Below are 19,037 nucleotides of genomic sequence, written 5' to 3' on the forward strand. Positions count from 1 at the left end.
GAACAATGGCATTATTTTGGAGAAGTCATTTTGTATTTCTAATCCTCAGTGCCATCATTTTTAAATTAATAATAGCTTAATTTTCCTGAGCACGTGTCATGTACTAGACACTATTCTAAACAATGCATTATTGGTTAAATTATTAATCCTTTCAAGTCTATAAGTTGAACATTATTATTTGCATGATTGAGGTATACAAATATGTCTCTGGACAAATTACTAGATAAAAAGAGGATTCTGAACCCAGAGCCTGTGTTCTGAACCCAAAGCCTGCAAACTTAACCTTTAAATTATGGCCCCTATACTAATACTTGACATAATTATCTGTGTGCTAGGTTGTTATTTGCGAGTCATGTAAGATCATGCAAATATGTTTGAAAGCCTTACTTATGCATTCCTTCATTATGTTGCCTGCAGATTCTCTGAGAATAGTTAGGGAAAATGTACAAAGTAAAAGAGGACCGGCTCTGTTATTACTTTCCTTTTCTTCCTATTGGAAATGCAAACATACTTGACTGTTGTGTCAAATGCATTGTTTCAAGTCAACCAGTATGTTGCAGTCAAGGAATCTAGCATGTTCTTTGCATATGCATGTTCTATAAGGTTAGAAGGTTGGACCAAAGGATTTTCTTAAAAGTAGCATGTATCTAAGAAAATTTTGAATTTTTCTAATACTGGTATGAGCTGAATTGTGTGCTTCCCTACTCCCACCCACTTCAGTTCATATATTGAAATCGTACCTCCCCCTCAGACTGTGGCCATATTTGGAAGTTCAGTTGCTGCAGGTGCAATTATTTAAGATATGATCACATTGAAGTTCAGTGGACTGCTAAGTCCAAAATGTCTGGTGTTTACTTAAAAGGGAAATGGGGACACAAAGGCATGTGCACAGGGACAATATCATGGTAAGATGAAGGCAGACATCAGGCAATGCATCTGCAATTGAAGGGATGCCAAGGGTTGCCAGTACACTACCAGAAGGTAGAAGAAAGCCATAGAAAATATTTTTCTTTGCTGCCCTTAAAAGGTAGCAACCATGCTGACCCTTTGACCTCAGACATCTATCTTCTAGAACTGTGACATAAAGAAATTTCTATTGTTTCAACCACTCAGTTTGTGGTATTTTGTTACTGCAGCCCTGCAAACTAATATAGGAAATTTAAGAAACATTTTCTTTTTATACTCAGTTTCATTCCAGCAGTAGGCCTACTGAAACAATGAAAATGGGGAAAAAGTGGCAGGGGGTTTATAAAGAACAAATCATGCTAAGACAACTTAATGGCTTATTTTAATTGAATTATAAAATTAGTGTGGGAAGGAGATTTAATTTGGAAAAAATGCAAAACCATTAATTGAACACGCTTATTAATCTGCAATCCTAAATGAGCATTAGTGGGAGATAGTATGAAATGAAATACAGGTCACATTATGGAGATAAGTTGATATGCGTTCTTAGCATGAGTTGACAGTGTAAATTCAGTGTTATTTTGTTCATTACATAAAGATGCAGAATCCTTCAGCAGGGTTCTAGAAAGCCCATATTAAGGCAACTGCATTCTGCCTTATGTAACTTGACAGAAAGATATGACAGTTTGACAAGGAACGGGAGCAGAAAGGGACAGATAACCTGTTTATGAGGAAAGTAAAGCAATAACTGACATCTTCCATTGAGCCCAGTACATGGGCATCTTGCTATTGGGAATCCATGCAGAAGATTTGCTACCTTGATGTTGATTTTAAAATAGATGTTTTAAATGTGCTTTTACTAATATACTCTTCCAGGTATGCCTTGCATGGCTAGTGTTAGCAACTGTTAATGCAGTGTAAAAAAAAAAAAAAGATTGCAGCAGCATTTTCTAATATTGCAATTATCACAACCTTAGTGGAGAATTACTATTATATCTGGTGTTTTTTTATTCTACAGAGTCTAATTAGTGATACATTAGAAAATGTTGAAGGTGGGTAATAATGAATGGTAGCTAGCTCATAAATTAAACTTTCTACATAGTAGGTGCTCTCCTAATGCCTGTGTACACTGATTCTTAATATTCACAACAATCCTACAAGGTAAGTACAGTTGATAGTTCCCTTTTGCAGATGACATGCCTGAAGTAAAGAGAAAGAAGTTAAATAACTTGTCTAGGATTTTCTGTGTGGTTAATGAGGCCAGGGTGTAGACTCAGCAATCTGACTCCTGACTGTATCCTTTTTGCCATTCTGGGATGTTTCCTTAAAACTTAAGAACTTCACTGTTTACAAAAAAATATATAATTTCCCTGAAAGGAGCATCAGCAGTATATACTTTATTTTATTTTTTAAACCCAGGACTTTGTATCCCTGTTTTTTTTAAAATTAATTAACATATTTATGCATATAGATCTGGGGTACAGGCCAGAGGTACAGGGGCAATGAGAGGATTCACCAGAGAGTGGGGAGCAGAACAGGCATATTGATGGAGTACACTGCTGAGGGGAGAAGTAGACAAGACAGGAGAGGTCTGCTGCTGCCATGTGATCAAATGTGCACTGAAGTGGCTGCAGCCAACATCCAGTGCTGCTCCCTAACTCGCTGCACCACCAGGAAGGCTATGTATATTTAATTTTTAATGTGCAATCTGGTCCATAAGCTGAGGTGCTATAAAATTTATAAGCTAAACAATTTTCTTCATTTAAAGTTTTGCTCATTATACCTGCATGCATTAAGTGATGTTTAAGACCAGTGTAAGAAATACAGAGCTCAGCTATTGGAGAGTCTGCATTGTAGTTAATGGAGACCAGAGAACAAATTATTAAAATGTGATGAATGGCCTCAGAAGTAGATTAACAAGGACAGAAGAGCCAGGTCATTTTAAGGGATTAGATTTAAGGAGTTGTGAGTTTAAGACTTTAACACAATGTTATGTCATTCATTATTGTCAACCTAAATAGTTTGGGTCTCCATTCCTTGAATATATAGTATCATTGAGGATTTTAAGATGAGCATCTTATGTGTAAAGGTATATTTAAAAAATATAAATACCATATAGTTTGCTTACATCATTTTTTTTATTTATAGATATATTTTAGACTTCTTTTACTCTATCAAATCCAAAGTTAAGACTTAAAAATGCCTTTTTTTGTTTCCTTTAACTACTGAAGTTCTACTTTTTTTTTCTAAGAAATTTGATGAACATAGAAAGAAAAAATCCTGGAATAATAATGGCAACATATTTTATAACAAAAATCAATATTATTCACTATTTTTTTGTGGCAATGTAGCTGAGTTTTTGCTTTCTATTTGAATATGAAATATATATAAAATGTTTTTATATGTCTGTGTTGTGAAAATTTGCTCAAGTTCATTTATTTCTGTAACTAGTATGTTAGAAAGTCACTTACAAAGTCACCACCATAAAGGCCACTAGGATTATTACCTAATTTGGGCAGTGCAACTCATTTTTAATTATTTTTTTAAATCACTAATCCCTTAATCTATCGTAAAGGCTAACACTAATTTTGTAGATGAAACAAGCATTTTATTGTTTTGTGCTAGAGTTTAGGCTGGTCAGTGTTAGAAACTACTACTAGAATGGTGATTAATCATTAAAACCCCCTGATTAATGTGTTTCAAGTTGGGTAAAGAAAAGTGAAATTACTTTCCAAGATTCTCTGTTCTCAGATGAGTTTGCCTAGTCTGGCATCTGAAAGGTAGAAGCAGTCAAAAAGAAAAAAATCCTGGTACATCTGCTACTTTGTAGTAATATTCTCCACACAAAATAGTCCTGAACCTAGTTTACCTGGTGATGGGATTTGTGTGTGTGTGTGTGTGTGTGTATGTGTCATTTTTTTTTTTTTTAAGATTTATTTATTTGTGCATACAGAACTGGGGTATAGGCCAGAGGTTCAGGAGCGGCGAGAGGCTTCACCAGAGACAGAGTGGGGAACAGAACAGGCAGATTGACGAAGTACACTGCTGAGGGGAGCAGCGGGCGGGTCAGGAGAGGTCTGCCACGCCATATGGTCCCTTCCGGGGCAGGCGGGAATCGAACTCATGCGGAAGCGGCTTTAGATTCTCAGTGCTGTGCTTTAACCCGCTGCGCCACCAGGGAGGGCCCTATGTGTCATTTAATTCACCTTTTCTGAAAGAGACAATGTGGAAGGAAGCACGTCTAAGTTTAGTTAGGTTAAGGGAGGGTGAGAAGTGGTAATCAAGGTGATGGATTAGATGTACAGATTAGAACCTTGTTCTTAAAAGGAGGATTTGTACTGGGTAACCTTTTCCCCATTTCCTTATTGGTAAACATGTGAATGTTCAAGACAAAGGGCTTGTTTTTACATATCTTAAACATAAATAACCCACTTTATGGAATTCTCAAATGCATTCTTTGGGTCATTATTTCCATTGTGAGTTTAAGATTTTAACACGATACCATGTTATCCATTATTGTCAACCTAAATAGTTTGGGTCTCAATTCCTTAAGTATATAGAAAATAAAATAAAATGTCTTTATTCAAATAGTTTGGGGAAATTCTATATCCAATAGCCTTACATAGTGTTCATTTTTGTAGGACCTTTCAGAACCGTCAATGTTAATATATATTGTGACTCTCTCAAATATTATATATATTTCTGATTATTTTAAACTAATGTAACTATATATCCATTTTATGGGGCACATTGAAATACTGATTTAAAAAAATAAGTATTGTGTAAAATTTGTCTGTGGAAAGTGTATTTATACATATATATGCACACATACAGATACATATATATATAGATAGATAGATATCTGAATATCTATCTATATACATATATGTTCTCAAATTGAAAAATATTAAAAATCTATTTTCCCAATCTGCTTGACTAATAAAATATGATATTTAAAAACACATTTAACTATTTTTCCATATGCTATCTCATTTAAGGCTCACACCTATTCTATGGAAGTGTTTATATTATTCTAGAGTTAAAATTAAAGTGACAGTCAGATCATTTAATTGGCTTGTCCCAATCACAGCTTGTTAGTAGCTGAGCAAACACTTCAACTCAGATCATTAACTGTGGTATTTTATGATATTGTCCTACAACTTCCTGAGGATAAGCCAGTCTTGCCCTAAGTATCCTTTATTTTGAATCACACTGTAAATGTACAAAGTTAAAAAATAGAAAGGGCAGAGTGGGGCTTAGAAATTAATTCTCATCTTTCAACTTTCAGACCTTTGTGCAGTTTTCATAATAAATATTTTTTGTCTTCCTCCCATACATCCATAGGAATTTGATTCCATTGTTTCTACCAATAAACAAAGTCAAACTAAAGTATCTGTGGATACTACTAGCTTAACATATTGTATTTCAATAGTAGACACTGTCTGTCTAACTTAAATGATGGCAGTTTTCTAACAGTTAGGCAATTGGATGATTTGGCGGGTTGGGTAGTATGTGCTTTTGTAGAATTCCTCTAAATGTTGTACGCCAGCTGTTGTTTGTGTTCTTTCCATCTAGAAGGCAGTCAATGTATCTGCTCTGTCCCAAGCAACTGATGTTAATGGCAGTGTACTTATTACTGCCAGTGCAAGAGAGAATGCCTGTGTCATTTGTTCTAGCATGTTATGCCAAGTTTTGGGGTTCTGACCAGGCATCAGACTGTACTTTACACTAACACTCTCTGATCCTTGTCTCCATGAATATTTTATTGTAAACTAGCTTTCTTAATTCTACTTTATTAAAAAGTCTCTCTGGGTCTTCAAAATGCTTAAGGGCATAGTTAAAACTATAATGAGTGTATTTATTATTGAGATAAATGCCTCCTACTAAGGGTTTATGAAAAAATAAAGACGTGTGGTAAATAAGTTTAACCTTAAGTAAAAAGAAGTTTGCCCTTTGACCTTGGTATCTATAAAGTAATTGCTAATTCCTTGGAATGTCATTTCTGATAGGAGCATCTTTATTTTCAGGGGAGTTACTGCTAGTATCACATTATGATTTGGGATGGGGCTGGATAGTCTCAGGTTGAGAGTCTTGCTACACCAGAAAAAGCAACAACATGAAATAGGGGCTGTGGCTCACTTGAGTGACTGGGCCCTGAAATCCACTTAGTGTGTAATCAACCCATCAATCAATCATGTCTGTGGGAAGGAGTCTCAATAAAAACTTCAATTTGAGGTTTAGATAAACTTCCCTGTTTGGCACAGTCCATGTTCAGAGACTCATCGATGGCAGCAAAGTAACATGTTCAGATTCCTCAAGGCAAGGACAGGAATCTCTACTCTGGGTCCAACTTATTTCACCCTAAGTATTACTTTCTAATCTGATTTTAATAAAGTAGTTTTTAGTGATTTCTGTAAGTACTAACAAATTATCAAATACAAGGTTAGTTTTGGGAACCCCCAAAATGACAGTTCCTATCAGAAGGAGGTTAGTCCCTTGTGGGAGACTGTTTCCTTGTAGTTTCTCTTAAGTGCCACAGAACCATTTTCATCTTCAAGAATAAAGTGCTATGGGTCTCTGTTCTGCTTCCCTGTGAATGTGGACACAGAAGAATAAGGGGAACTCTGTCTGCTCAGTTTTGCAAGATGGAAGTGAGTGAGGGTTTTCCTGATTGTTGGTGAAGAACAGTAATGTCTGGACTGTATAAATGAGTTGAAAGTAATGGCTTAACTCACCCATTTATTTAATCAGATGGCAAATCACAGAAGGCAAGTGCAAAAATAACATTTTATAATCTGTTAGTACTGAACAACACCAGAGACTGGGGGATGCGGAGGAGTAAGAGAATGAAGTACAGACACCTAAAGTTTCTGCATTTTGAATGAACATTTGCTGAAATCATTGTAACAGTTTAAAAATGGTTCTAACGACTATCTGCTAAAGAATAGTTAACAACCACAGATTTAGTTATGTAACTTAAATAAAGGCTCTTTTTCAATTTTGACAGAAGAAATGATATGTTTTCTTCTGTTGAGTTCTAGTGACCCCTGCTTAGCTTTCATTTATCACAAATAATCTTCTCCAGGACACTGCAATTGCTGCAATGTTGAGATGCTTATATTATATTCTAACCTTGGAGAAGGGTCAAAGTAAATCTGTGAATTAAGTAAGAATATATTACAGCTGGCTGAAGAATGTGTCAGGAGGAAAAAAAAATACTAAAACAATTTTTTTTTTCTTACTGCCATGGACAAGTTAATGTGACTCCTTTTCTATCAACATGGAATTTAGTAGAGAAATATAGTTTTTACTTTGATCCTGAAGTGGTTGAGTGTCCATTGTGGATCACTCCTTATGAAATAGAGAAAGCATATGGTTGATGACTTTGGGTTAGTGGCATATATGAAGTGGGGGGTGGGCATACTCAGATAAAGTATCTGCAGTGATTGTCTCCATTTACCCTGAAACAATCAAACCCAGCAAAAAGCTTTATTACCTTCACTATATAAATATGTAGTTGGCAATGGGTAAGAGAAAACCTGAACATCAGGTAATCTCAAGTGTCATTTTATTATTAAATTAGGAAATTATGAATAAATGCTGATGGCACCTATCGAAGAAGGCATGTTGCAAAGGAATAAGTGGAAAGAAAGTCAGATAGAAGTCTTTTTTTTACTGAGGAAATGGACATGAAGGTTAATGTGCTAATTTAAGAGATATAAAAGGTGATATATATTGGCAAATTTTGAAAAATGTGATTCAAAGTATTTTTAATATTTTCTTCCATTTCACTTAGGTAGTCCTACTTTATAAATATGGCACAATTAAAGAAGTATAAATACATTTTGTACACATATTGCAGGAAAAATGTTTTTGTGCCAAGCATTGATACTTTTTTTATAAATACTTTTGAACAAACTGTGTACGTTAGGGTTAATCAGTCTTTTTTTACAAAGTTGATCACCAAACAAAAGTTAGTTGGGGGCCCTCCCTGATGGCACAGGGGGTTAAAGCACAGCATAGAGAATCTAAAGCCGCTTCTGCATGAGTTTGATTCCCGCCTGTCCAGGGAGGTGACCGCATGGTGTGGCAGACCTCTCCTGACCCACCCGCTGCTCCCCTCAGTAGTGTACTTTGTCGATCTGCCTGTTCTGTTCCCCGCTCTGTCTCTGGTGAAGCCTCTCACTGCCCCTGAGCCTCTGGCCTGTACCCCAGTTCTGTATGCACAAATAAATAAATCTTTAAAAAAAAAAAAAAGTACTAAAAAAAAAAGTTAGTTGGGTGAGAAAAAGAATGAAGTTTAATGGAGTCACTGACTTATACAAAATGATAGTTCTGCTACTCTGTTAAAGAATTTGCATATTTGTTCATCTGCTTATTTCTTCGTTCATTCATTTATATATTAATTCAGTAAGTCATTGTCCCAAACAGCTATATTTGGGGGGAGGGGGCAGTGTCTTATTTTAAATATATTTTATTTAAATACCACAGTTAACTAATACCCATTATCATCCATTTGGGAAATAAAAGAACAAACCCTTCTTTCCTAACCTAATGTTATATTATTTCTTTTTGTCCTTGAAATTGAGTTTTCATTTTCTTTCACATAAATTTTACCCTAAGAGTATGCTGTTTTTCTCCAGCCTTTCATCAATCACCTAATTATACTTCTCTGCTCAAGATATATATATATATATATGCTAATTGAAATGTTAATATTTATATACATATAAATAATATTTCTATGTTCAAACAATATTTTGGGCATTTTTTTCAAACAATATTTTATTTGTCATAAATGAGTGATGAATATTTTATTGCCCTTTAAAAAATTTTGAAATTCTTCAAAATGTCTGTGGCCTTAAAAGAGAATGAGAACAATTTTTAAGAGAATAATAACTATTTTCAATCATTCTGGGTCAACTTTCTTTTGCTATAATGGAATGGTAAAAGTTACATCAAAACAAATTTTGACAACAAAACCAATCTTTCTAAATCACAAAATATGGTCCGCACTGTACTCAAAATTCCCTTGTTACTGTACTCAAAAAATTCTCCCTTGTTCAAAAGGTTTCACTTGACTCTCCTGCCCTATTTTGTAGAAATGCAGCATTTCCTGTCCTGACCTTATTTATACCCGGAAGACGTAATCTTATCGGACAGAGAATAGACTTCCATGATATTTCTTTGTGGCTTTAAAGTGCATCATGGTCCTTCTGTCTTCAATTTATCTTTGCAGTGAAATGTTGCCTGTGAGAACCAGCTGAGGATCAATAATAAAATTCAGTGTTGTGATTCTACACCACCTTTTACATTAAAGACAATCTTTTGATAAATGAACATTAGCAAAGAGAAAGTATGTGTGCCATTTACTGAGTTACACATATTTTTGCTAAACAATGGATGCATAAAATCCAACTACAGAGGCTTAAAGTAGCTACTGCTGCTGTTTTGGGGAGCATGATATTGTGCCCTATTTTATCTTTTTTTAAACACCTTTTTCTGTTTTTTGTTTTGTTTTGTTTTTAATTTAAAAGGAAGAGCTTTCTTCCCAGGGAGGAGTAAGATTCCTCCACTTAAGATATACAACACAAATATAAAGTCATGTAATGTGATTAACATAAAGGGGTTTGTAAAACTAGACTGAATAGTAGAAAACTTTAAAATACATAAATGTCTAAGGTTCAGTGGCCTCTAGGTAGAGACCTTGAGGGCTGGATTACATCATAGCATCTTTGCATCTTCCTCCCAGCAATAGTTCTATTACAGCAATAGAACTGTAAGTGCATATTGAATGAGTGAATTTATGGATTGATCAGAATTTTATTAACTTACTTTGTAGTTTTTGGTTTGAATTTACAAAGTTAGTCTTGAAAGGTGATTTATTTTTCTTTGAGTCACTGTATGAGCAGCTGGGTTCTTTGTCTCAGAATGAACAGAACAGCAAAGACCTTGGCTATCCTAGTTATCCTGGAGCAGGTAGTTTAGTTTCATTTTATACATTTCCAAACAAAATATTCATCTCAACTACTCACTACTGTTAGTATATATTCTTTAAAAGATGCAAAACCTCTAGAGCAAAATTTAAAGGACTATAAATAGTTTAAATCAAATGCCATCCCTAATTTTCTGAAGCAACTAATCACTACTTAATACCACTTTTGTTTCCCCCAAGGGTTAGATAACCAAATTATTCCACAATTTTTTTGCGGTCTTCCCAGCTGCATTCATGGCTCCACAGTGCTTTGGGGCTATAGAGAAACTTGGGCATCAAAGCTTTTTTTTTTTTTTTTTTTAGTCTTTGATCGTTCTCCTCAGGTTGGGCCTTTTTTCCTGCCTGTTTGCAGTTTCTCAAAGTGAACACATTAATAATTTGCCATGGAAAGACTTCCAATTTTGCTCTCTTGTTTCTTTGTCTTCTCTGCAACTTTTTTTTTTTTTTTTCCCCACAAGAAGCAGCCTTTATTTTGACACCATGTGCTTGCCTTCAGTGTCAGAGGGGGATTTCAGAAGCTTTCAGCTGGCTGTCCTCTAATATGACTCTCTGTGTTAGTATCCTCAGGCCACTTGACCTGTTTCTCTTACCTCATTCCTAACCCATGGTAGCCAGTATTTGTGAAGTGACTATGCTTTGAATCAAGGTGCCATTTTAACAACTCTTGGAAGTGTTCAGCAGTTATAATGGGTTTAAGCCAGAATCTTTTAAGAGGAATCTGATCTCTCTTTTGCCTGTCAACAGCTAACCAGAATATGACTAGGCTTTAAAATGCAGACCTGGTGAATTACTAAGCAAGAATTCCGAATAATTACTCTCTGTTGTAGAAACTTAGTGTTTATTGTTTATTGAATTAATGAGAGTGAGAAACTCAGGTACTTATTTCCTTTTACTGATTTTAGAGTGAAAATGTTGGGTTAAAAGAAAAGATATATATATATATATATATATATATATATGCATTTGTGGCCTTTTTTTTTTTTGTATTTCATTAGAGATGAGCTTGCTACTTAGATGGAATTGTAATGGACATTTGAAAATAAAATCTTTTCCACATTAGCTTATGGCAGACTGAAACTAGTTGGATGCAAACCTGCCTATCTAATCTTTTTAGTATAAATTTGCCTTTGATGTTGTGGTTTCATAGTCGAAATGTGCTTCTTTCTCATTATGTCTTCTGGCACAATAGTATTTGGGGAGATATTTTCATTTCCTGTGTTGGCTGACTAGGAGTGTATCTAGGGTGAGGGGAGGGGAGAAGAAACGGGTCTACCAGATGCCCCTGCTTGATAGTTGCTCTAAAATTCATGCATGTATTGAGTATATATGGCTGTGTCTACAGGCATAAAACTTTGGAAGGCATCTCTGCCCAGGCTGCTTTACCTTCAGTTCAGCCCCTTCAAGAGGCCTCTTCTCACAGAGGTATACATACAAAACATTTGCTATTTCTTGTCAGAAATTTGTATTTATACCAAATTTGTGTAATTTAAATATTTATTTTTAATTCCTTATACATAATTGCATTTTAGTTGAATTTGCTGATATTTCTCAGGTTAACCTGTAGGTTAAACTGAGATTATAATTATTCAGATACACTAAAATAATAAGGTGCCAGTTTAAATAGTAGAAATCTAGCTAGCTAGTTGCTTCATCATAAAACATGACAACCAATACTGTAAAGATAATTTTATATTTGAGAACAAGAAGGAAACAGACACATTTTGAAGGCAAAACATTTGAAATGAAAAGGATGAACTAGTATAGATCTATTTGAAAACATCGAAGACATGAGGGGAAAAAGGCTTGTCAATTTTGTTTGTAGCATTTCAAAGATATTTCTTCAGGCCGGTTGCAGTTGCAAAAGGATTGATTAATCATGCTGAGTGGCTTTATATTTTCTGAATTGAAACGGACGGGTAGTGGGCAAAGCCACATGATCAACTATAATAGTCACTGCTGTAGTTCATTTAAAATTAAACCTTTAGGTGATCTCCAATAATATATAATGATAAAATACATTTGGTATTTACTATGTGCTCTACAATAGTATAAGTAATTTACAAGAGAGCAGTTTGCATTTTTTTTCCCTAATTAAAACGGAAGTGATTCACTGAGTGTATTTACTCTCTGTCACAGCTCTGTGAGGGAAGCATTTGATTACCATCCCTATTTTAGAGACAAGAAGATAGAGGCAAGCAACAATTAAATGATTGTCCAGGATCAATATAGTGTAGGTGATGGGACACAAATGGAGAAGTCATAGTCTAATAGCTTTTCTGTTTAGGTGGGATGCTTCTCTGAATTCATGTGTGCTGTTGACATGTGTTTCTGGTCCCACAGGGCTCTTGTCAGCTGTCTTGTTAGAAATCCTATAGTGTATATGGACAATACAAATTCACCTTTTCTCTTGTCTGTGGCTTTTAAAATGATTCCTAGTCAACAAGCATTATCTCTTATTAATGTGAAGAGATGTTTCAGGTTTTTATCATAAATCAAAATACCATTTATCAGAGATAGGTTTGTGACTCAAAAGTGCTTTATAGAGTCTGTTTAAAAGTGAGGATCTTTTGTCACTTTTCACTCTTTTTAAAAAGAAAAACAGCAAAATGGTGATTGAAAAATCATCAGCCAGCTAAGTTCCTGTGGTAATAGTCCATCTTGAAGCAGCACTCACAAGTTTCTGAAAGTTCTGCAGCTGTTCATTCAAAGATGCAGGGAGATAGTGCACGAAATAGCAAACAAAGGCACTGCAGCCGCAGGAAAATTGGGATTTCATTGTGTGTGTCAAAAGTAAATGAATTCAAGAATAACCACTTGAAAAGGAATTCTCCCTTAATGTCTTTGGTGCAAAAATGTGCTCAGATTGTACTGGCTCTGAAGAGTGAAACTCTAAGAAGTAAATTACTTTCTTGCTACTAGCTTTCAATTGCGACTGGCTCAAAGTGCTAGCTAACCTTGTAAAAGCGGAGCAGAGAAAAGAGTAGTTTGCATTTTTCTCCTAATCAAAATGGAAGAGACCAACTGAGTGGGATATCACGGTGGCACCAAGATTTCTGATGGCAGGAGTTTATAAATAGGCATAAACATCCTGTTGCAAGCCTCAACAAGACCCACTTAAAAGTCCTGTATACATTTCTCAAGCAATTTTTATTTGGAATAAAGGATCTAGGAAATAGTTTTGAGGTGTGAAAACTGATGTTTATAAAGAGTAAACTGTTTTCTTTGAAAGCTCTTCAAGTATATATTCAGCAGCTATGTAATTATGTAAATTTGTCTGGAATGGTTAGAGCAGTTAGAAGCCAATACTGATGAAACAATGGGTCACAGGTTCAACCGTGGTCATGTCGATGTGTTTCAGCTAAGGAAAAGTCTTTAGCATGGCCCTGTAAGTGTGTCTCTGGCAGCTTTGCAGTCTGGTGGGTTTCTTTAGTCAAGAGGACAGGGATATAAAGATCAAACCCTTTTCCCAAGAAATTCAGCTGAAACTGTATGGCAATTGCATGCTTTGTGTCTCAATGGGATGAACTGTATAAAATACAAAATTTGGGAAGGGTGAGAGCTGCTGTTTTTTAGCATATGACTCTAAGCAGGGTAAACTTGCATGAAATAAACAATGTAGGACATCCATAAATGTGATTTTGTTTGAATGAGCTTCAGAAATTTGTGACTTTACTCTCAAAAGCCCTCCAAGGTATTGCATACTTGAATTGCTTCTACTTTGTTTCCATCTGTAAAATGGAAGCAGTAGGTCTTAGTTGCAGGCTTGAAAGGATCAAAAAAGAGAACATATGGGTAGCACCCACTTCAGTACCTGACAGGCAATAAGTAATTTATTATCACTATACTATTATATAGTGCCTATTGTTAGATATTTTCAGGAATCTTCAACAAGTATCAGTATTAACTATATATAAAAACACTACTTTAAAATATTGATATTGGTTAATGAAAACTCTCTCGCCTATGTGTGGACATAACACCTCAGTTTTATGAATCTCAGATATTCTATATGTCCAATCAAATTGTAGCAAATAGTTACAGGTTCTAGTATTCTGGTTCATGGTGGGTGTTGTGGAGCAAAGTAACATGCAGTGTTTGAGTAGAAACCTGTTAGAGACTTTGGATGCAGAGATGAGCTCTAATCTAATAAATATACAACTGCAATTCAAGAGTCTGCTGAAAGTTTTTTAAGAGCAGAGTGAAAGAGGGCAAGAGAAATGCAGAGTCGACAGGTAGCAAGGTAGCGTTGTCTTTTTGTGGATAACATTTGGGGGTTGGGCAGATTGAGCAGTGCATTCAGAACATGGGTTTATAAGTTCTGCGTTCTAGACCTATTTAAAAAAAATTGTGTTTTTCCTGGGGAAAATGGCTATTTTATGAGTGTCATCATTTTACTTTGTGCAAAGAAGAAATTAAATTTAACTGCTAAGGTTGCTTTCTGCCCTTTCATGCCATGGATTCTCTGCAGCTGAGAGAAGTAGGCATACATGCAGCCAATTCACCTATCAGATCCAACCACCTTCGTGTCCTCTCATTATGTGAAAACCCTTTCTCAGTAGAGCCGAACAGTCAGCATACAGATAAGCACAATGATAAACATTTAGGTTCTCATAAACATTAGTTTCTTGCAAAAGTGGGAATAAAGGGCTGGTTGCTACTAAAGAGAGTTAAAAATAACTGAAATGAGGGTTGAATAGAATGTAGGTTTACTAGGATCTAAGTTTAGCATAGGGTGAGTTGAGCGAGGAGCAGCTCATAAGAGGACAAAATGATAGCTGGGTTCTTGTGAACAACAAGAGGAGTGAGAAGAGCTTTGGAAAGAGGAAAAAAAAGAGAGGAAAGAGGTCAGTAGATAGTGACTGAAGAAGCTGAAAGAGGGCAAGAGAAATGCAGAGTCGACAGGTAGCAAGGTAGCATTGTCTTTTTGTGGATAACATTTGGGGGTTAGGCAGATTGAGCAGTGCATTCAGAACATGGGTTTATAAGTTTAAAAAAAATTGTGTTTTTCCTGGGGAAAATGGCTATTTTACGAGTGTCATCATTTTACTTTGTGCAAAGAAGAAATTAAATTTAACTGCTAAGGTTGCTTTCTGCCCTTTCATGCCATGGGAAAGAAATGTGAGGAGTAGAAATGTGGGAAGGAAGTGGAGCTGGAAGTGACAAGGAACTACTGGGTTCTCCTCCATTCGTACTTCTTGAAGAGCAGATGGGGATCCCTGTTCTTGAGCTCTATCCCATTGTGACTGTGGGTTGACTTTAGGATCCTTCTGTACATGGAATTTTATAAAAGGAAATTGCATCTTGGGTTTAGAAAAATGTGTTTATAAAGTGTGTGCTTTTCAGACTTTAGTGCCAATTTTCTTTGAATTCCACTTGGTTTCACTGACTTACTGTGAGTTTTCAGTCCTTTGAACTCCTATAGCATTTGCACATCTGTCAGTGATTTGGAAATTGCCCCTTTGTGGCTTGTAGATTGTGGCCTGAATCTTTGTTTCTGTGGAGATAGAAACTCTTTGAGCCTGAGATAATGTCTTGCATGCCTTTCCTTTCCTCACTATATACTGGACACCAAAAGTGCATGGTTTAGTTTTCACTATATTTTGTATAGTAACTCTGAAAGTTATATAACAATTTTATAAAATTATATATAAGTCAGTTATAAAATTATATAATCAACTAAAGAAACTTGCTTGTGTATCTATTGAGTAGTCTGTTCTCAGCCTGTTATAACAATTATTTATTATAAAGAAGAGTTAATAGGTAAATATTTCTGATAATTTTATTTTAATTTTTTTCAAATATTTATAAGAATTGTATAATATGTATATATATATATATAATTATCATGAATATTTGCTGAACAATGGATATATTATTATAAAAGGCTGAGAACACACTACTCACTAGACACCAAACAAGTTTCTTGAATATTGTTAAGTTATTGCTAGCATTCAGATAGGTACATGTGCCCCAAAACCCTGAAAGAAAACCACAGAAATATCTCAGTGAACTCTGGCAACTTCTGAGTATCAGCTATCATACTGTAGTGACAGAGTTGGTCTTGATCTTCGGTTGCTTGACTTCAAGTCAAAGCCTCATGGAATGCCCTTCAGAGCAAGGCCAGGCTCTGATTTCCTATTGTTTTACTGGAATTGCTGCTATATTTGATGGAACAAACTATCCTCAGACTATCATTACATGATGTTTTCAAATTACAGAGTGTTTTCTTTCTTATTAATGTAGACAAAATATTAATAATTTGCTTTTTGAGCTCTTAATATTTGCCAGCCCTGTTTAACTCACTTTGTACATAAACTATTTAATTCTTGCATTGTCTTTAAGAAGCAAATACTTAGTATCACTTCCTAAAGCAGAGGTACAGGTTATTATTTAACTTACCCTATGTTACAGAACTACTAGGTAGAAAAGCCTGAATTCAAAAGCAGCCTGACTCCAGAGTGTAGGTTCTTTGCCATAATGTTCTATCTCTACAGGTGAGTGCAAGCCTCAGGAAGCTTGTCGTGATTATTCTCATTAATTAATAAATGTTAGCTAATGTTCTCTGCTACTCTGAACGGTGTTGAACAGAGGGTAATAGTAAATGGTATAATTACTTTCTGGAAGATGAGCATCCCATATAGAGACTGTTTCATTCTTAACATGAGCAATAGAGTGTAATGGTTAAAATTGTGAGGAGGAGGGAGAAGGACCAGGGCAGGGGTGGGAAGATCACAAGAGACCACTGTGAAGGTGCATGGGAGAATAGGTATTGGAGATTTCACAGGGAAACCATACATTGTACACAAATGAAGGATGATGTAATGAATATATTTTAAAAATTAACCAAAAATAGAGTCCTGAAATTAGACTGTGTTTTTAGTGAGTTCTTCAGGTTTCCAATTGGTAACTTGGAAAGAGTTATCTATTCCTCCTGTACTCATAAAATGAAAATAGAGAAATAGTTCTTACCTGCTAGGATTATTTCTCGATACTGTGCCTAACATTAAATGCTACTAGCTTTAACATCATCATGATCTTTGTTACCATTATGACTGATTTGACAAAAGGTAACAATGTGCAAAGCTTGGCCACAGAAACTTGTCCTGGACTCACTATATCTAAAACTTTAACCTCTCGTCCCTGCCACTGTCCACACTTCTTGCCCTCCATCCAACTTTACTTTTTTCCCTTAATATTTAATACTGTTTATCATTCTGTATATTTCATTTACTGAGCACTAATCGGAATGAGAACTTCTTTAAGGATAGGATGTTTGTCTGTTTTATTCACTGTTGATATCCCAGTTCCTAGAAAAATACCTTGAACATAAGGAAGCACTCCAAATATTTGTCAACTAAATTAGCCCCATTATGGTTTATATTTGCATAATTCTTAATTATTGCGGGTGTACATTCCATTTAAGTAAACTGTGGATAATTTATTGCTTAACGTTGATTTAGTCATTATCAGGCAGCCTATTCGTTTTCTTACCTACTTCTTTAGGGAATTGCTTAGAAGACATATGTTACATGCTGGGCCCAAACCTGATAGTCATAGTTAACATTCAGCCCACACCAGAGTCCCTCCCACACAGGAGGGTAGAGAACAAAGTACAGAGGACATCTGATGTTAGAGGGTTGAGGGTGTCTTGATGGTGCTATGATTGGTGTGGACATACATCTGAGGAGGTGTGATCCTGTACTTCTGATTCATAGACAGTATTGTAAACCAATGGTACCACAATTTTAAAAGGACAATTAAGAGAACAAACACCTGTCACCCACATATAGTGTTCAAAGAAACTATAATTTCTTGATGATATAAACACAGTAACAACCATTTATCTTTCATGGAAAGAAGCATGAAAGTTAGTGCATAAATCATAGAATATTGACCCCCAGTAGGTAAGAGAATGATTATTGGATGTAAAGTTTGTCATCAAGCATTCTGAAGAGTGACAGTCTGCCTACACAGTTAAATCTTAGGACTCACAATTCCCATGAAACAGATAACTTGGGAGACTCCACTTTACCCTGGTCTTCATTAGGGCAACACTCTGACTTTCTTCACTGACTTTAAATAATGTTCAGCTTTGCTGTTTCTGTTTTAAATATTATTAGTTTTCCTTAAAGATGAAGGATATGGAGTCTTTAAAAGTAAATATTACTATATCTGGGGATATGTAGTTGATAATCGGTTTGATGTTAAAAAAAAAAAAATCATGCTGTAAAACCCTCATTGTGGCAAGCAATGTTTCCCTAAAGATCTTTATGTCCTAATACCAGAACCTGTGATACATTACTTTACACAGCAACAGAGACTGGGATGCTGTGATAAGTTAAGGACTTTGAAATGGGGAGATTAACCTGGATTATCTGGGTCAGTGGAATCTAATCATATGAATCTTTAAAATGGAGAGCTTTCCCCAGCTGTGCTCAGAGAGAACAATATGAAGATGCTATATTTCCTGGCTTTGCTCATGGAGGAATAGGGCCACTAGCCAAGGAATGCAGGTGGTCTCCGGATGTTGGAAAAAGCAAAACTACAAATTCCTCTCTAGAGCCTCCAGAAGGAACACGGCCCTGCCAAAAACTTGGTTGTAGTCCAATGAGACATGTGTAGGATTTCTGAGCTATAGTATTATAAGATAATAAATCTGGATTGTTTTAAGCCTTTAAATTTGTGGTATGTTGTTACAGCAGCAACAGCAAATAAATCACTGATTGTTATAGTTATGACACAATTATAATGAGATCATAATAATATTTATGTCTTTATTTATTTTAAACTTCTGGTATGTAAAAGTAAAACAACTGTTGCTGTGTTTATGTAAGTGAACATCTTATTTAGGACAAAAATAATTTCTTCCTTGTCAATAATGCTAAACACTAATTAAATGGCTTATCTTTAGAACATTTTGAGCCAAATATTCTTATGGTGCCATCACAGCTTCAAAAACTCATATGGTTTCAACACATCTAAATAGTGACAAATTAAATTAAAACATCACTTTTACATTTTTAGTGAAAATGATACAGAAACTCTTTGATTTTGTTTGTGGGAACATTAATGGTTTTCAAAAGTTGGCATTTTACATTGTGAACTATGTTTTGTTTACTTATTCTGGAGTTAAATT

General features: G+C 35.3%; 1 pseudogene; it reads left to right on the forward strand.

Moving 5' to 3' along the window:
* LOC101622238 overlaps positions 1–19,037 on the forward strand; it is a 149,357-nt pseudogene that overhangs the window by 55,695 nt on the left and 74,625 nt on the right.

This window comes from Condylura cristata, unplaced genomic scaffold (assembly GCF_000260355.1).
Source record: "Condylura cristata isolate star-nosed mole 26May11 unplaced genomic scaffold, ConCri1.0 scaffold00003, whole genome shotgun sequence".
NCBI classification, from domain to species: Eukaryota; Metazoa; Chordata; class Mammalia; order Eulipotyphla; family Talpidae; genus Condylura; species Condylura cristata.